Genomic DNA, 21,082 nt, shown 5'->3' with positions numbered 1-21,082 from the left:
TCTAGATATCTTAAACACCACTTTTCTAAAATTTGACTCTTTTTATCTTTGTAATATATGGAATTGTTAAGAATGGACATGTAGATGTATAATGTGTATAATATGTATAATGTGTCCTCTTTTCATACTTTAAAAAAAAATTAACCTATAGATATCCAGAGGCAGAAAAGGAGACTGAGAGGAAGTCAAAAGTCTCATGCAGCTATGGCTAGTTGAGTCAGTGGACTCCCACATTCACTAAAACAAATGGACTTCTTATGTTGCTCCCTTTAATGGGAATATCCTTCTCATTCTCTCACCTTTCTGTTACTGACCACTTCACTACTTAACAACCCTTTCTTGTGATCTCACTCCTGAGACCCTTCCTGTCTTTTTCCTGATGGTAGTTAACACCTTTGTACTATAACTTGTATGTTTCTGTTTTTGTTTCTAATGAAGTGACTATGTTTTCCTCAAGAATAAGAAATCCATAGTAACCACCTCTATTATTACAGTGCATAGGAACAGACCAGGCAAATCTTTATTACTCAATTATATATTTGCCAAAAAAATGAAAAATTAACTAAAAAATGCAAACATTGTTCATGTTTACTTTCCCACTTCATCTGTTGGGTTAGTAGTGTTGTTTTTGCTGTTTGATGAGCTCATATGAAAGAAAGATATTTTGCAAGTATTTACCAGGGAATAGCATATTAATTCTGTTTATGATGTTTTAACATGTGTTTATGACTTGTAGGATACAGATATCCAGTTTTCCCAGCAATATTTGTTGAAGAGGCTGTCTTTTCTCTGTTCTATGTTTTGGATGCCTTTGTCAAAAAAAAAAAAAACAGGCAGGCAGGCTAGCTGTGTGGATTCATATCCAAGCCCTCTATTCTGTTCCACTGGTCTTCATGCCTGTTTTTGTGCTAGTACCATGCTGTTTTTATTGCTATGGCTCTGTGGTATACCCTTTAGACACCAGCGCTTAGACTGCTGACTACATTCAGTAGAATTTATATGTTGTGAGAAATTATGGATAAAACAATATCCGCTAGTCATTTCCTTTTCCTACAAGAAAATAAAAACCCACTTTGGGTTGGCATTTACATTTATGAAAGAAAACTATTAAAACAAAAAAAAAAAAACACCTCTATTTCAACTCTTCTACATAAGAAAAAGAAATTGCGATTGCATGCAAATATGTTCCAACTTCCCTTCCCACTCCATTTCATTTTCTTTCAGGGATTCAATGAGTTGTAAAGAAAATAATCAAATAATCAAATGGACTTAGTGTAAGTACTTTCTCCCATGTCAAGTGGCTTCTCTAAGACAATTACACACACTTTCTGGTTCAACCTTCACCCTAAGGCATAGTGTAGAATATTTTCACATGCTTGAGGTTCTCTAAACCTCAAGGTCTTTTCAGGATATGCACATATGTTAATTTAGAGTTCAAAGACATTAAAATGTGATATCTCACTATGACTGAAAAGAGACTGCTGCTAAAGTTTACTCTTCATATTCTGTATTTTCTTTGTCAACTCTAATAGCAGAAAACATTCACTAGATACTTACTACAGAGAAATGAGAGCCAAAACTTATTGGCCGTTTCGATGAATAGCAAAGTCAACTTACTTAGAAAGAGGAACATTTCAAACCTAGACCAAGAACAATATCTTTGTTCTCTTATACAATTGGTCAATTTCTTTACCATTTGCATTGTGAAGCAAAAATGTTCTGTAGTTATCAAAAACGTTTAGTAAGTCCTTTTGGGTCCAAAACTCACGAAAGAAGTAAGATTCTTTCCTGCTAGGAAATATGTGTGTTTAATGTTGAATATTGCTTTGTTCTTCTGATCTCAGTGCTGGACTGAGGTAGAATTTAAGAGTGGCTTTTGCATTCAGAGTAACAAACTTTAAACAACTGTATAGTTGAGAATGGTCACTTCCAGTCTCAACTCACATTCAGCACTTCCCTTCACCCTGCTTTTTCCATGATTAGGGCACATGTGTAATCCCCCTGCCCCAATACAGTATATGCTTCTTTAAGGATAGATCATCTCTAATTCATCTGTGTTCTTGTTGTCATCAAATATTTGGAAGATCTTCATATATAGTATATATTGAGTCAATTTACTCCAAACAGTCACAGCTTGGTCTGTGTTTTCCCCAAAGTAATTAACTCTACTAAAGTATTTCCATACTCAATATCATAATTCCTTTAAACTAGCTTTGCTTTGAACATCATATCACTATTATATTCTTTACAGTCATTAATAAATCCTATATGAATTCTATCTTATTAGTTACATTGGAAAGAATTGCCTGTTTTCCTGTGATACTTCAAATGAGCCCAGAGGCTAACATGTAATTGGCAGTTCCAATAAAAGGCTTAAACATTGTTAAGTTGCATTTTAACAGCACAAAGAAAGAGGCTCTCATTTGGGATTTCCTGGCACGCACATACAACCTCCTCACATGTGATCTTGTTTCAAGATGGCAACACATTCTTAAACTGCAATCGATCTGAAATTTCAATTTATATAAAAATACTAGTAAGTGAAAGCCAAGGCACAGAATTGGTGAGGCAGATGCAATACAAATATAAAATATAAGAAATTTCATTCTTGTCATCTTGATCTTCACACTTTTTAGCTATGTTTATCCTCATTATTCCAGTTCAGAACATTTGAAAATAATTTAAGCAGTAGAGAAGGATTTTATGCTAAGCAATCACAAAGGCAAAAAGAGAAGACATGACGACAAAAAGTACTGTGGTATCCTGGACGGGATCCTGGAACAGAAAGAGGACATTGGCCAAAAAGGAAGGAAATCTGAATAATGTGCAGATCATACATTTTTAAAAAATGAAGATAAGAAATTTCTGAGTCAAACATATCTCACCTTATAAGTCATGCTTATAGCATACTAGAATGCTGTTAAATGCCACTTCCATTTTTATCAAAAGCTATTCCAATGGTTTGCTTTCTGTCATAAATGCAGGAAAATCTTATAAAGTAGATTTATTCCCAAATTATATACTGTCTCCTTTTCCACTTTTGTGACCATCAGCCAATGATTTCAGTTAAATTATAGTTTGGATTGTATGGTATGAATAGTTTGCCATTCTCTGTAATCCTTTTAGAAACTGAAACAACGTTTCAATACTTGCCAAAGTCTGACATATACAGAACATTCACTTTCTAAGAGCACTGCCAAGTCTCATATTTCATGTTTCTCTCTTACCACTTCTATTTGTGTTCTCTTTCACTATCATTCTAAGTTTGTTTGTCCACTCAACCTTAAATTCTCCTGCTTATTTACAGCTCAAGATTCCAGATTCTCAATCGATAAGAACAGAAATATACTTCCAGAGTGAAAAAAAGTCTACAGCCATACCATCCTGAATGCGCCCAATCTCATCAGAGTGAAAAAAATGCAATCTCTTATTACTACGATTTATGACTCTATCTGAATCTCTTAAACTGTTTTTAGGATATTCCCAGATCATGCTTTGAATTAAGAAACCAGGCTGAATTTTACATTTGTTCATGTCAGCCCTCTGAAATATTTACTCCTTTGCAACATGAACCCTAGTCAGAGAAGCAAAAGATCTAGCTTAAACAAAACTAGACATGATTGATTGACCATTTATCTCTTTGGGACAGTACTATTCCATGGGTTGAACTTTTATCACTAATGAGTTAAATCCTTCTAGGTTAGCCATCCATAAGTCTGGGGTGTGGAATATGAATAAGGGTGTAAGAAGAGAATAGCCAGAGTAAAGAGTTGGTATCAGCAAAAACAAGAGTGTCGCCTTGTTTATCTCTCTTAGGCTATGGTCAATCAGAGCCACCTCCAAGAGCCTTTGTGGGCATACTCAATACAACTGCCCCAAAAGCACTTCTGCATGCCCCCAATAGGAATTAAATGCTCCCTGTGGGGCCACCCTTAGCAATGTTGTACTCCTTTAAAATTACTTAATGAGTCCTACTTTTAATTATAATTATTTATGCATATTTCAAAGTATATATTAAATGAGTAAAAATTAATGAATTAATATATGGAAAAATACTATGTTAATCTTATTTAAGTAGAGTAAGTAAGTCAAAATTAGAACATATCTGGCTGTCTTCCATTCCTGAGAAAATTAAAAGGTTGAACAAATTGTTTGAAAGGCATTTCAAAACCTTTTCAAAAAGCACAGAAGAAAACATTAGTATCTAAGCAACCCAGATAAAGTGTTTTTTGGTCTGGTGAGCTTAAATTAAAAAAAATAAAGATGAGATATATGCTTTAAGAGAAAAAATTACTTGTAATTATACTCCACTTTAAGATAAGCAAAATTAAATCTCAGAGCCCCTTGTCTGTCACTCAAACATTTATCAAAGTGCTTAGAAGGAATCATGTAAAACACAGCCCCTGTATTTAACATACTTCTAAAGAAGATAAAGAAAAGAACAGTGCTTTTCATGAGGTGGATACGTACTAAAAGCTATTGAATAATAGGGGATGGGGGGAAAGTAACAGAGGGGATGAACTGACCAAAGTTAAGTATATTCACAGCTGGGATACATTGAGAAACTCCTTTGAACATTGACTTTGTAATTAAAAATGAAAGGACTATAAAATATGTCCAGTGGTGGGAGGGTATTTGTGTAAAGGGGGAGGATGAATGGAGGAGATGAAGGTGAGGGAATTTGGTTGATGGACTTCATATCCATATGTGAAAGAGAACAATTAAACCTATCGCAATTGCTTTAAGGGGGCAGGGAGGGGACCTGGGGCAGAGAGATGGGGGGCAATCTAACTAATGTACAATATAAGATTATTCGTAATTATCACAATGAATCCCCCCATACAATGAATGAATATATGAGAATAGAAATGAAAAAAAGGGGGGCGGGGTACAAATCAAGTACCAGAGTAGTGATTCTGCTCAAAATAGAATGCCTTTTAAAAGAGTAAGAGCTGCTTTAAATGCAGTACAGAGCAGAACATAAGGAAAACAATTCATAAAAAAGAGTAACAACTTGTATTCTGTGTGGAATGTATGATGCTCAGGATGACTGAGGCAAAAAAATGGTGTATATGTATGTGTGTGTGAACATGTTTCTTTGCTTTCTTTGCAGGATGTATTCTGTTTTCTCTGTTGGAATCGGGATTAACTTGAGTTCTCCTTTGAAAAATGACCTGAAGGGACTACAGTAACAGATTCTCTCACTCTCACACTCCACATTGGGATCCATTGGCCAATGGGAAGACCAACAAGAGAGGTGGAGAGTCTAGGAGGAGAAAACCTGAGGATTTATTCCCCCAGCTCTAATACTGAATGATTGCCTCAGTCTGATGGTGTTCCTGGACCAATGTTATGGACGTGTGTTTTCATTATTTGTGCCCAGGATTTTGGGCTGAGTTTAGATCTTTTCATCAATTGATCCTTAATTGTATTTTTGCTTCCAAGCTCTAGTAACTACTCTATCCTCCCACAACCTCACCTACCCTACAAGATATAAAGTCAACCATTGTCCTATTGTTCCTACCCTACAGTACCTAGCTATTCTTTGTGGTTCTCTGTACCCTGTCTACATCTCCATAAACTTGTCCAATAAAATATATCTTGAGTTATCCTAATATGAGCATGCCATTGGCTTTCTTCTGGAATACTTAATGAGCCACCTGGTAGTGATTAATTAGGAGATTAGGAAAGGGACCAGAAGTATAGACATGAAGAATAATCAGAGGAAGGAAATTCTATATATTGGGAATCAGACAGCCATGGACCATATATTAAGCCTTCTCAGGTATTTGTCTTTCATCCATCTTATTCAAGTTGTCCACTTAAAGAGTTTTATTTATTCTATTAATCTTGAAATTATAGAGGACATTAAATCAATTGAAATTTAGTGTGACATGTGCTCATAGGTGAACTTTTCTTAGGAAGGGAATAACTGGGTTTCATCCCATTTTCAATTGGTCCTTTAATCTTACCCCCTATACACATACACTGTTTTAATGTGAATGGTTTGTTAACCGCTGACAAAAGGCACATAAAAATATCCAGTGGCACTTTGAGCATAGTAGATATATAATGCACATATTTTGTAATCTTGTTCACAGCACAATAGATTCTACTATGGGTGTTCTACTTAAAAAATAGCTGAGTTCAAATCATGAATCTTAATTAGTGACATCATAAACATTTTCATGTAAAAAATAGGAAAAATAAAAATGTCTACATCAGAGAGCTATGATAGGAAATAAGTAAACTTTTAAACCATAATTGCTGACATCCCATCTGAGAATACTTTTATTTTAAATGAGACTCTTTCCTTTTAACACAGGATAGTCAATTTCCAATGGTGGGTTCAGACATCATTACTTTGTATGTTCTAATAAATTCTTTCATGTCATATGACCATGTTATTGTTAGCTAAAACCAATTCTGAGTTAAATTGCTTCTAAAATGTTCCTCAAGGTAATTTTTACACAATTCACTATAATCATATATTTTTATTGGAATTATTTACAAACTTGACTTAATGCCTCTGAAAATGCTTTGTCAGGAACAGTATGTATTAAGTCATGTACTGACATTTTCTCGCCTATATATGATTTTTTTTATACAAGTCCAGGGCTGGCCTTGAACTGATGATTCTCCTGTTTCAAACTCCCAAGTGCTTGGGTTATAGGTGTGACAATTATTCATGTGTAAACTTTTCTTAAAGGGGGAAATCACTATGCCTGTTCACTGAAATATTCTGAGGTATTTGAAAACCCCATTTATTTTAGTTCCTTGAATCAATTCATTGTTTTGAATCAGATAAACAGTCATTACAAAGAATTTTTTTAAATACTCTAATTCAGTCTCAGACCTTTATTGCATGATCTTGAACAATTTACTGAAACTTTCAATTTCTTCAGCTAAATTTTGAATAACGAGGTTGAGTTCCTATTTCAAAAAAAATAGCAGACATAATTCTCTGCCCCCCCCCCCTTTACACTTTCTGTGCAGCCCTTCCCCAGCTAAGGATAGATTGGGCTATGAAGGTTGCTTTAACAAAAGCAATACCATGGAGAGCCTGAGACTTTTGCTTCTCTCCCCTGACGCAATGTCTTCAATCAACAATTGACTGGTACAGGCTGCCTCACTGAAATCATGCAACTTCCTCTCTAGACTTCCCTAGTGTCACCCTGACACCAGCCTCCATAGAGCTTTCCCTAAATCACATCTGTGTTTGCCATCCTCCCTTCCCTGTTTCCTCCACCCCTTCAGTAGATTTATCATGAGTCCTTTTTAGTAAATCACTGGCAAAGATCATCATCTGAGGGTTGCTACAGTGTATCCTACCCTTATCCTGCAGAGTACAGGATGTTTGTCTGTAATTGACAGAGACTGTTATAATTATACTAATATAAAAATACGAGTATTAATTTCACTAGTTATAAAAATTATGCCACTTTCAGCTGTTCTTATTTTATACCCATCACATAACTGTTAGAGAACCTAGATTATTTTATTTTAGAAATAATTAATTGCATTTACCCAAATCCAGTTCCATATTTTTGTTTTCTGTATCTATAGGATATGCCATGATAGTCTAAGCTGGGTATATTTGGTCAAGGATTAAATCAAGGGAATTAAAATATGTATTTTTAAAAGTTAATTGAGAGGAAAGAATACATGAATCATTATCATGAGAAAATAGATGTTGGGGTGGTTGAGTGGCTCAAGTGGGAGATTGTCTAGTGAGTGTGAGGTCTTGAGTTCAAATCCCAGTACTGCAAAAAAAGGATAAATGGATATTAATTGTAAGGTCTTTGATAATCCTTTAACATTTGTTGTACTTAGCACAATCAGGAAATTCAAGCAATTCTTTCTCTTTAATGTAATTTTCTTTATAGCTCTGTCTATATATTAATCAAATATCAAGCAATGGGATGCATTTTTGTGCATAAAACAAAACAACAAAGAAGCTTTATATAGTTAAAGACATTAGGTAAACTATTATTTGAGAGTTGAGTAAAAGGGCCATGAGTCAGGTCTCCTCAGTCCTGTTCCAACTGTTGACTTCATATGCTCTTAAGCCTATTACCTAATCTAATTTGCCCAATCTTTATAAGATGAGCTTTGCCCTTTGTTTCAAAGGATAAACACACTTCAAATAATGATAAATTGATTAAGTCACTCTGCTAGCAACTGTCACATAAAGTTTTAATATGAATCATTATTTAAAGGTAATTAAATATATTTGAAGATTACATTATTCTAAAGAACTGCAATTTTTATCTGATGTATTATACTGATTCTCATAGTAAGGTTGAGATTTAAATCAGGTAGAAGTTCCTTTGGGATCCATGTTCATGTTCCATAAGTACTTTATTTGAAAACAGTAGGAAAAACTGTTGGCAGTTTTTATTGTCCAGTATTTCTTTACCTTTTTAACAAGGCCACCCTGTTACAATTTGCACTTCATTTTGTATTGCATGAATTGGTTTTTCTTCTGAACTCATTGGTATTTGTCTGGCTTAGTGATACTGGACGTGGGAGGAAAAATCAAATGATCTTGGTGTCAAATAACTAAGAAGAGCAATCTGAAAATCTGAAAGTCCTCATAAATTCCATGTTCTGAGAACTACCAAATGCCAAGAGAGCACAGAAAGGAAAGAAAATCTTTTGTTATTAAGATTTTCTTTTTTTGGATATTATTCTTTTTAATTTTTTTATTGTGCTGGGGGTACATTGTGGCTTTTACAAAAATTCTCACAATACATCAAATATATCATACTTGAGTTCACCACCTTTATCCTCCTTCCCCTGTTCCTGGAACAGTGCCAACAGGTCCCATGTTTTCCATATTTGCTCCTACACTCTTTCCCCACATCCTTCCCCTCCCACTGGTACCAACCCTGCTGCCAGAGAGGACCTGTTCTGCTGTTCTGCCCTCTTGTTCTCAGATTTTGCAAAAAAAAAAAAAAAAATGACATTTTTGTTTGTTTCAGATACCTCACCCCTTAGAATGGCTATCATCAGGAACAACAACAACAACAACAAATACTGGCAAAGATGCAGGGAAAAAGGAACACTCATACACTGCTGGTGGGAATGTAAGCTAGTACAACCACTTTGGAAAACAAAGTGGGTTAGAAACCAAACAAAGTAGTTTAGAAAACCAAACATAAATCTGCCATATGATCCAGCAATACCACTCCTAGGGATATATACTTGAAAGAATATGACTCAGATTATTACAAAAGTACCTGCACACCCATGTTTATTGCAGGGCTATTCACAATAGCTAAGCTAAGGAAACAGGCAAGATGCCCCACTACTGACAAATGGATCCTGAAAATGTGGTATTTATACATAATGGAATTTTATTTAGCCACAAAGAAGAATGAAATTTTGTCATTTTCAAGTATAATGGATAGAACTGGAGAGCATCATAAAGCAAAGTTAGGCTCAGAAGGCCAAAAATTGCATGTTCTCCCTCATATGCATATTACAGACCCAAAACAAATGCAGTAATATTATTGGACTTGGGTCACACGCTAAGGGAGAACACGCATGAAAGGAACAGGGAAAGGGAAGGAAACCTAAAACTTGAATGTGGTTGATGTGCTTCCTGTTGAGGAGCAAATCTAAGAAATCTTAAACTGGCAGAGGACACTATGGAAAGGGGACTAGGAAGTAGTGAAGAGGTCTGATAGAAACGAACCAATGTAAGTTGTAATACACATGTGCATGGAAGCAACGCTAAGAATCTCTCTGTATAGCTATCTTTATCCTAAACTAGCAAAAATGCTGTGTCTTTCTTATTATCTCTTAAGTTTTTTCTTCAACAAAATCATAGAAGAGGAGGGCAGAACAGGTTCTTCCTGGGGTTGGGGCTTGGGGGTTGGGAGAATGGGGAGAGGTAGCACAAACAATGTATACACATGTAAGTAAATGTAACAATGATAAAATAAAAAGAAAAATTTTTTTTAAATTTAAAATTAAAAAAAAAAGATAGCTATACAGAGAATTTCCTTGCGACATTTCCATATATATATGTATTATGACCCGAATAAGTTCATCTCCTTTATTTTTCTCCTTTTTACCTTAGTCCACTTCTTTTTTTGTTTGTTTGTTTGTTGTTATGGTGCTGGGGAATCAAACCCAGGGCCTCATATATTACCAAGGCAAGTCTTCTACCACTGAGCCATAATCCCAGCCCCTTAGTCCACTTCTAATGGTGATTTCAACAGGTTTAAAAATTCCATACTCATTCTTGTATAGGAAGTACATCTAGCAGTGAAAGACAGGACTGTAAAATATATACAGTGTGGGGGGTATTTGTGGGAGGGGAGGGGGAATGAAGGTGATTAATGTGAGGATATATGGTTGATGGGCCTCGTATATGAAATGAAACAAAGAAATCTTTTGCAATTGCTTTAAGTGGGGAGGAGAGGGGTCAAGGGGAAGAGATGGTAGGGTGATCAAGCCAATGTACAATGTAAGCTTATTTGGAATTGTCACTATGAATCCCCTGTACAGTGAATACATCCTAATAAAAAATGTTTTTAAAGAAAATCTTTAAGGCAAGAGCTAAACTTCCCACAGGATTCTTCCTCCTGTCACAATTACTTCGTATGAGAATTGAGAAGTAAACAATTCTGCATTCACTAATGTGAGCCATTGTGTAAAACTCTTTCCTAAAGTATCTTACTTAGCTTGTATAAAATAAATTAAAAGTCACTGCTTTTTTATAAATTGGCAAACAGATTAATTTTGCCCAAGGTCTCATACAAAATGAGTAGTGGAGATGAAATTTCACTATTGCAGTATGATTCCATAGTCTTCTCTTGTACATTATGATATTCTTATGTGAGAAGAAAAGTGGAATGTTCTTATGGAAGAAAAGGTTCTTGATTTGTATGAACATTGGTCAAAGTTAGGCTAAAAACAGCCATCGTTGTTTCAAAGTAATTCAAGTATGCATCATGATAGTAGTAAAACTTATAGAGAAATTTGTAAATCTCAAGTTTTCTTTCTTCCCAATGTTATACTGTATCCACAAAATGTAGGTGGTACACTTGGAATTTCTGAAACTTGTAACAGATTACATGCCTTTCCTTCTTCCTTTTATGAATATGTCTCTGTGCTATCACTAATTCATTGTCAAAATTTCAGTTGTTCTATGACCATAACAATTTTATAGACTGACTCTATGTTTAAAAGTAACATAAATTTTCACTGTATTCTCCAACAAAGTTTGCAACTTCAAATATCATAGATCTATGGTACTACTTGTGTATTGGGATGTAGTGGCAATTTTTTCACTTTTTTTTTTCTTTTCCTGTTTTTTATTTGTTTTGTTACATTTTGTATACTAGTGAAAGAAACTACTAAAATATTCTATGTAAAAACATTTACATAGAAGACTAAAAAGTAGCCTGGTAGTGAAGAATTAAAATGAAACAGAGTATTGCTTCTTGAAATGGGACACAGAATATTTCTTATAAATTAAAGTCCAAAGTCAAGGGTCAGAAAGACATGAGGAGCTACAGAAGGTGAGTTCACCATGAGTCAGAAGATTCTGGTAAGAGATACAGACTCAATACCATAGCAAATTTGTCACTACAGAAGCCTGGTTTGTAGCACATTATGAAAATCCCTTTGGCCTAGCCACCCTGGTATTAAATAAGAATATGATCTGTCTCTGTAAATAAGAGAGATGTTTAAAGAAGGTGCTTACACATGATTCCAGGCCTGCAGTGTCAGAGACACAGAGCTCAGCTGAGTAGAAAAATAGGGGAGTCTTTTGTCTCTCCTGCCATCTAAAATGAAGTTAGATCAGCAATTAGAGCTCAGGACTTTGTCACCATATGACACTTTCTAGTATAAGATTGGAGTGGATAAAGGAAGAAAGATAGCTCAGAAAGGATGGGTTGAGGAGTTCAAAGTAGCTTAATTATCTATCAAGATTCATGCAATTTTATTTTTTTACCCCATGATGATAAAGGAGATACATATATTACATTGGTAAGAAAGCAATATATTGTTGGGGTTTTTTTCACTTATTTGTTTATTTATCAGCATGTGATAATTGTTCCTGGGGGTGCATTGTGACATTTACAAAAGTGCTTACAATAAATCTTAGATTCACCACTTCATCTCTCTGCTTTATAACCTCCTCCTCCTTCTTATGATAGTTTCAATAGATCCCATTGTTCCATTTTCATACATGAACACATACTACTTCCATTAAATTTGCCCTCCTTCACCCTTTCCTTATGCTTTTCCACCTCCCACTGGTGCAAACACCTAGGCAGGACTTATTTTACCTCCTTGTCTTTCATTTTTTTAAAAAGACATTTTTGTTTACTTGAGATACAGGGAGTTCCATTGTTGACATACACACACACTTATGTATGTATCTATGCCTTATACCCCAAATTGGTTCATCCCCTCCATTATTCTCCTTTCTATATATTTAAAGCACAGTTGAGACATTTCACTGAAAGCTTCAAGTCTTGCATTTGTCTGAGTCCTACACTCAGAATGCAGCCATAGCACAGTTCAGATACTTGAAGTCCTCTCACTAATGTCTCAGAACAGAAACTCCTGAATGCTCAGGAATATGATCTGCTCCAACCAGCATGCAATCTTTGTCTCTACAAGGATTGCCAAATGCAACTAGAAAAGGTAAAAATGTTATGGGAATGCACAGAGAAAGTGGATAGGAACCCTTTCCCAAAAAATCTTAGCTAAGGCATTTTTAAATGTCAATAATATTCTTTTGATGACATATTTAGCATTTGTCTACACTTCATAAGTAGGAAAAGTTCACTTAGAGGAAAAAATATGTGTAATGTTTCATGGAAGAAAACTCAACTTATAATAAGGTTAAATTTGAATTATTTTGTCCATGAGCCGTAGACATTCATTTGATGGAGTTATGTTTTAAAACAAGTTAAGCGTGACAACAACATTTTTATTATAGAGAAAACGAAGTTCAACAGTAGCGCTGACCTATGAAACTCACCAGTAGTTCTTAGCTTGCTTTAAGAGAATTCCATTTTAATGTCCTCATGCTCCACTGAATGGAAAAATTCCAAAGGTTACTTCCAGCTGATGTAATCAGCCCAATGGGACTCTGTACAATTTTCACAGCAGCAAAGCTGAGGAAGCCACTGTGTCCTGAGAACTTGGAGCAAGCAAAAGCAAATGCTAGATATTCAAAGTAGTCAATTAAAGGTTGTTTCTACAGGCACATAGTAAAACAAATTTTAAACAAAAAAATCAACGAAATAGCCAGGTTTTATATGTCTGATTATTTGGATTAACCAAAATACATTTCAATATATAATTTTCTGTCATCCTGTGGCTTTTTATTTTTTTAACCATATTCAGGACCCTCTCAGCCTAAATTTTCCAGCCATGAGGGAGACACTCAATTATATCTCTCTGTTGGGCTCTGAATGTCATAAAGATATAGACTCTCTCTGGGGTCTAATGCACAACAGAGAATCTGACATGAGAGCTGCACTTCAATAACTGTATGAACTCAGTTGCTTTGTATCTCCCTTGCCTCTTCAATTTTCCTCTTTTCTTTCGTCCTTTTCTTGTTCATCTTCTCTACTTTCAGTTCTTATGATAAACTTCCCTTGAATTTCTAACTTAGATGGTCTCTTTCTTTCATATATGATTTTTAGCACTGTCTTCCATAATTATGAATCAAATTCCAAATGTAATATCTTTTGGGATTCTTTTTTTGCCATTACTGGAGTTTAAACTCAGGGCTTCACACTTGCTAGGTAGGTGTTCTACTATTTTACTCACTCCACCAGCCTGTTATTATGTTCATTATTTTTAAGATAGTGTCTTGCTTTACACCAAGGCTGGCCTGAACCACAGTCCTCCTATTTCTGCTTCCTCTCATAGCTCGGGTGACAGGTGTGCACCACCACACTCAGATACTGGTTGAGATGGGATCTCATGAACTTTTTGCCTGGGCTAGACACAGGCAAAAATCCTACCAATCTCAGCCTCCTGAGTAGCTAGGATAAGAGGTATGAGCCACCAGGCCTGGTTTGAAATGTCCTATCTTCTAAAAGACATTTCCATACCTACCTCACTTTGATGGCTTTTTCCTCTCTTCTTTAATCTATATTATTTTATACCTCTTAGTCTATTTGTCCCTTTATGTTAGTAGCTGAAAGATTTGACACATATATTTAAGTCAAGAGTGACTGCTATCAGAAGTGAGAACAAGACTTATTCATTGATCCAAAAATAACATAAGCCAGATTGATTTCTAAATCTTAAATGAAGGTAAATTTTTAAACTGAAGAAACATTTTGAACCAGAACAAAATCTATAAGAACATTGAAAGAGAACACAGTAAGAATTGAAAATGCCTCTTGACAAGTAAATATTTAATTTTACTTGATTACAAGCTTCATAAAGTTTCCATGTTCCAATTTTTCCTCCTTCTGCTCTCTATTGTACTGAGAAAACAGAAGCAATCAGAAAAGAACTCCAAATCTATCTGCCTTCCAAGCACATCAGTGTCCTTAATCAAGTTGTTATTGAAAAGTGGTCAGTGTTCCTTTGTGAAGGCAACCCTTCCACTGCTATACTGGAGCTCATGTCCTTTCTTCAATTCAGAGACATTTACTCCAGTAATTATCCACACTCCCTCTTGAATCACCAATTCCATACTTCCTAACATATAGTTCCAATCAAGAATGAATGTGCTGAAATACCTCCTGTTTTAGAGAGAGACAGAATAAGGAAGGAAGGAAAAACCCTTAGATTTAATATGTACAAGAGAAGAGTTTCAGGATTTGCCTCACAATTAGAAGCAAAAACTCCCTATCAGTTGAAGAACTACAAAAGCTCATGGTATAAGTCAGTCTGAGTCTAGTGCCTGGATACCCAGAGGGAGCCAGTGATGAAACTGCCTGTTCAAGTTTGAAAGTCTGAGACCCAGGAAGGTTGAGAGATGGGAGTAAGCAGCTGAGGTAAATGTTAATGGCCCAAAACTCAAGAAACAAGAGCTGTGATGGCCATGGGCAGCAGAATCTGGATGTCCCAACTCAAGAAGAAAGAAAGAAAATTTTCCCTTTCTCTGATGTATGTTCTTTTCAGGACTTCAAAATACTGAATGACGCTTGTCCTACCTATCCAGTGTGGGTGATCTAGTTTACTCAGCCTAGTGATCCAAATGTCAAACTCTTCACAGTCATCTCCCAGACACATCTTCACAATCCAAAAATAACTAAGGTTTTATCAGCACACCCTTAGCCCAGTCAAGATGACACATGAAGTTAACCATCACAGCACTATCACTAATTTCTCTTTTTACTTTAAAAATAGTATCACTGTAAATGTTTAGTCCATTAGTTTATTCCATACCTTAACCTTCATTTTTATGCAGCTTTTACCACCCACTGAAACACTTTTTACCCCACTGAAACCTCAGGATGACAAATGACACCATTTTATTAAATGCAATCACTTGTCTTCACAATTTTTTCCAGCATATGAGCTGCATGTGATATAGTTGAAACACTCTCCACTGGGTTTCAAAGCTCACTATGAACTGGTTTAAGTCTGGTCACTTGAAGCCTGGCATCCTGAGAGGAAGATGGCCTTTTTGGTAGACTCCAAAAAATAGGCTGCCACCAAGTGTTTTATGCTGTTTTTGAGGCATTTCCTCTACCAGAAACTAGAAGAAGCATAGCAGGCTGTAGGTTAAGGTTCTACCACCTCAAACAGCTACAAGAACAAGTTATGGAGTCTCATGTCCTTGATGAAATAAATTTTAACTAATTCACATTTCTAATTTTAAAATGTTCAAAGCTATGAAAATAATCCTCAGGATAAAGAGATCTAAATCATAATTTTATTTTCATAGTTCTGATGTTAGGGGAAGGTGCTCCTTTGAGTATGTAACTTAAAAGCTAGACACTACAGCTCCAGCTATCCCCTCACCAAGTGTGATATCTGCCTAGTAGGTCCTTGTTTTCTCCTGAAAGTGGGAAAGAAGTTAATTTTACTTGATAAAATTCTATGTAAATTTATGTCCATATTCACCAGAGAATAGATATATGGTTTTATAAGGTTTTTTATACTGCCGTTTTCAGGTTTATATATTAAAATGATTAGGCATGATAGAATCAGCTATGGTGGTCACTGTCATTTTTGTCAAGGATTAATGGGAATTAATATTGAGATTGATAAACATGTTTTCCAAAATTGACTGCCTGAAAATCCCAACCACATTAATACTTACTTGAAATTGTTTTCTTTTATCACAATCAGAAGTTTTCAAGGCACTAAAGGAATACTTATTTCCTTAAGGTTCTATTGTAAGCATGAGTCCTTGCTTTCATCTGTGATGCAATATAAATTGTATCTCATTTTCCTTTTCTGTTTAAAATGTTCAAAACTTTGAAAACTGTCCTCACAACAAAGTGGTCTTAATTATTATTTTCTGTCCCTTTCAACAAAGATTTCTCTGTGCTTTCAATGTCTGGCAAGTAAAATTAAAGAATCTTGAGTTCAAGAATGGAGAACCAAATTCCAGGTTTAGAAATTATCTCTATACTAGTAATGAGAAATAGTCAAGTAATTAATTGGTATATTGGTTTCTTGATACTAGTGAAGTAATACCCTGCATCCTTCTTACTTTTTCTTTCAATTAAAAAATATTGCTCTTAATTGAATAAAAATGTTTTTCACTGGCCCTAAATGGAAAATTGTTTTATAAAGATCACTATTTATTTAGCGATTTCCCAATGCAACTGACATTTCATAATTAATGATAGCTAAATCCTCACAAAATAATTTTAAATGATTTTTAGCATAGTTAATAGTATTTCCCCTATATTCTCTCCTATGTGTCTCCACACAGGGAGTTAATTTCATGAGAAAGAAAGTGTACATAAATTTTTTATGCAAATAAAATGTAAGATATTGAGTTGGGGACCTTTGAAATATTTCCAATAAAACTTCCTGAATCATTGGATCCAATGTCCTCATAATTTATTTTAGGAAATGCTAACTAAATGCTATTAACCACTCTGTATTATAACTTAAAGTGTTGTTAATCATATTTCTATTTTATTTTACATGACTTGAATAAAATTGTGTTATAAGCTCCCTTAAGACTTAGGAAAATACATAAATTTCCCATAAATACTATAAGTCGAATTTCAGCACATATTAATGCAAATATATTTTTCCTGGCACTGAGAGAAATGCAAACTCATTGCTTTGCTATGTTCACTGGGATGGCAAGTAGGCCAGCAGTAGGTTTAATTACCTATTTAGAAGAAAGTCACTGGTTAATTAGTAGCACATTAATAAGAATGTTTACTCTTAAAGAGATAATACTGTTTTGTCTTAGTTTGTCATGATTTCTCAATATTATAGTTGTACTGGGAAATGGGAATTACCTATCTTACCCCATGTGGAGATGGAAGCAGAAAAGAGGCCATAATTAACAATGACTCAGCAGATAACAACTAAATCAAAGAATATCAAGGTATTGCACTGAATTGAGGGGCAAGACAGAGGAGAGAGTAAGTTAGAGAAACTAACCCAAGAGCTCAGAAATACAGCCAGGAAGAACTGAACCAGACACTAGGGTGCATCTATAAAGCCAGAAGAAAGTCATAGTAAAGAAGAAAAAAATATAGTTTTAGGAATTTAGGATACTGTTTAGTATATGCCTGAGATGGGATATACTCTCTACATTAAATTGTGTTCACAGTTCAGATATGTTTGCAGTTATTGGTACAAAAAAAATACCTCCTACCATTAAGATGTACAGAAACCAAAGATGATTAGGCTACAGACAGATTTAAAAACAGCCCTCTGTTTTTTCTGCATAAGGACTTTCTCTAGAGCTTTCTTATTGTACAAGGGAAAGCCAAGAAGTATTTCTAACGCTTCTAGTTATCCAAAATAAAACTTTCAATCAGAAATGGGCACTGAAAGTATCTTTCCTGGACAATAGAAGGAAAATTTGCAGGTGAATTCTATACAGTTCTTCAGTTTCCAATGGAATTGAAGTCTTTCAGTAAGTAATTTCTGTTTTGGTACTAGAATTTTTTGGTACTTTGTGATTAGACTTTGTGATTGATAGGCAGGTATGTTACAACTTAAGCCATGCCCCCATCCCTTTTTTTTTGGCTTAGTTATATTTTGGAAAGGGTCTCATGTTTTTGCTGGGCTTGCCTCAGACTACAATTCTACCCAAACCTCCAGTGACTGTGAGGACAGGTGTGTACCACCATGTCAGACCTATTGGTTGAGATGGGGGTCTCACTAACTTTTCCTTGGGCTGCACTTGAGCTACAACCCTCATGATCTCTGCTTTCCAAGTGTCTGGATGGAATTACAGACCTGCACTACCACACTTGGCCCAGTAACTTGTTCCTTAATGAACCATCTGCTGACTTTTCTCCTTTTCTTGTGTCACTTCCCCATTGTGTCAATTATGCTTCTAGGGATAACCTTTCAAATAAACACAAGCCCTTGAGTTATTACATGATATAAGTATATTCAAAACAGATACTGATGAGTAAAAGATGGCATAGAACAAAAGTCAGCATTGATACATTTCTTATTAATTCTATTATTTAATATAATTTTCTTAATTAGCTAGCAATTAACTTTGATAATTTTTAACTTTAGAAACATGGATTAACTGTTCAAATCAGTTGCCTTGGTCTGCAATTTTTTGGAATACACAGAAAAAATACATATTCTTGAAGATACTTTCAAGATTTGGGAAAGGAAGAAGAGAGACCCATCTGCACTCAGAAAATACGATTATAGGATAAAGAGATGTGGCTTATGAGTAGAGAGCTTGCCTAGCATGCTTTAGGTCCGGGGTTTGATATCCAGCTCTAAAAAAAAAAAAAAGAAAAATATTTTCAGTTTATGCCTCCTGATCTTCTGGTATTAGTTTAGCATAGCATTCACATAGACACAAATGGCCATTTCATACAGGATCAGCAAAAACTTAGCAAGCCTTCTAAAAGGAGGTGATCTTCAAAGTATCCTCTCAAGAGGCCTGTGAATGTTATGACCCAAGGCCAAAGAAAGAAGGTCAAACAAATTTGAAGTTAGATATTTTTTAAGGGTTTCACAGATCCAAAGTGTTAAAAATGATACTATGAGAGTTGCAATGAAACACACAATGAGTCTAAAGTAATATCAATTGAATATCTAACTGTTTTATTTCCTTCCAAAATTGTATATATCTAAATAGTCAAGGTCAACTTTACATTTTTATGATTCCTTTTATTGAATCCTTTATTTACTTTTCTGTTTTCAATTGATCATTATTTTGCTTATAAGTATGATAATTTGTTTCTCTGCTTCATATCATAGACAAAGTTTTTCATTACCTTAATTCATAGAATCATTTAGCCACATAGGATTATTAAACAGTAGATTGCATTGGTGGTATATGATCATTGTACAATTACACATCCTAAACCTCATCAGTTGTTTCAAAAGTCCTCTAATAGTCCATAAATTTACTTTGAATCATTTCATTCAAATTTCCTTTGCAGGAAAGTACCTCAACATTATAAAAGCTATATATGACAAACCTACTGCCAGCATTATACTTAACGGAGAAAAATTAAAACCATTCCCTCTAAAATCAGGAACCAGACAAGGATGCCCACTATCTCCACTCCTATTCAACATAGTACTGGAATTCCTAGCCAGACCAATTAGGCAAGAAGAAGGAATAAAAGGAATACAAACAGGTAAAGAAACTGTCAAAATATCCCTATTTGCAGACGACATGATCCTATACATTAAAGACCCAAAAAACTCTACTCAGAAGCTTCTAGACATCCTCAATAGCTATAGCAAGGTAGCAGGATGTAAAATCAACATAAAAAAATCATTAGCATTTCCATACACTAACAATGAGCAAACTGAAAAAGAATGTATGAAAACAAATCCATTTACAATAGCCTCAAAAAAAATCAAATACCTAGGTGTAAACCTAACAAAGGATGTGAAAGACCTCTATAAGGAAAACTATAAACTTCTGAAGACAGAGATTGAGGAAGACTATAGAAAGTGATGGGATCTCCAGTACTCATGGATTGGTAGAATCAACATAGTAAAAATGTCGATACTCCCAAAAGTAATCTACATGTTTAATGCAATTCTCATCAAAATTCCAATGATATTCATTAAAGACATTGAAAAATCTACCGTTAAATTTATATGGAAACACAAGAGGCCATGAATAGCCAAGGCAATACTCAGTCAAAAGAACAATGCAGGAGGTATCACAATACCTGACTTCAAACTATATTACAAAGCAATAACAGTAAAAACAGCATGGTACTGGCACAAAAACAGACATGAAGACCAGTGGAACAGAATAGAGGACCCAGATATGAAGCCACAAAGCTATAACCAACTTATCTTTGACAAAGAAGCTAAAAATATACGATGGAGAAATAGCAGCCTCTTCAACAAAAACTGATGGGAAAACAGGTTAGCAGTCTGCAAAAAACTGAAACTATATCCATGTATATCACCCTACACCAAGATTAACTTAAAATGGATCAAGGATCTTAATATCAACCACAAACTCTAAAGTTGATACAGGAAAGAGTAGGAAATACTCTGGAGTTAGTAGGTATAGGTAAAAACTTTCTCAATGAAACCCCAGCAGCACAGCAACTAAGAGATAGCATAGATAAATGTGACCTCATAAAGCTAAAAAGCTTCTGTTCATCAAAAGAAATGGTCTCTAAACTGAAGAGAACACCCGCAGAGTAGGAGAAAATATTTGCCAACTATACATCAGATAAGGACTGATAACCAGAATATATAGGGAACTTAAAAAACTAAATTCTCCCAAAACTAATGAACCAATAAAGAAATGGGCAAGTGAATTAAACAGATCTTTCTCAAAAGAAGAAATTCAAGTGGCCAAAAAACACATGAAAAAAGGCTCACCATCTTTAGCAATAAAGGAAATGCAAATTAAAACCACGCTAAGATTCCACCTCACCCTTGTTAGAATAGCCATCATCAGCAACGCCACCAACAACAGGTGTTGGCG

The sequence above is a fragment of the Castor canadensis genome, chromosome 6 (assembly GCF_047511655.1).
Source record: "Castor canadensis chromosome 6, mCasCan1.hap1v2, whole genome shotgun sequence".
Taxonomy (NCBI): Eukaryota; Metazoa; Chordata; class Mammalia; order Rodentia; family Castoridae; genus Castor; species Castor canadensis.
Note: the sequence above shows the minus strand (reverse complement) of the source record.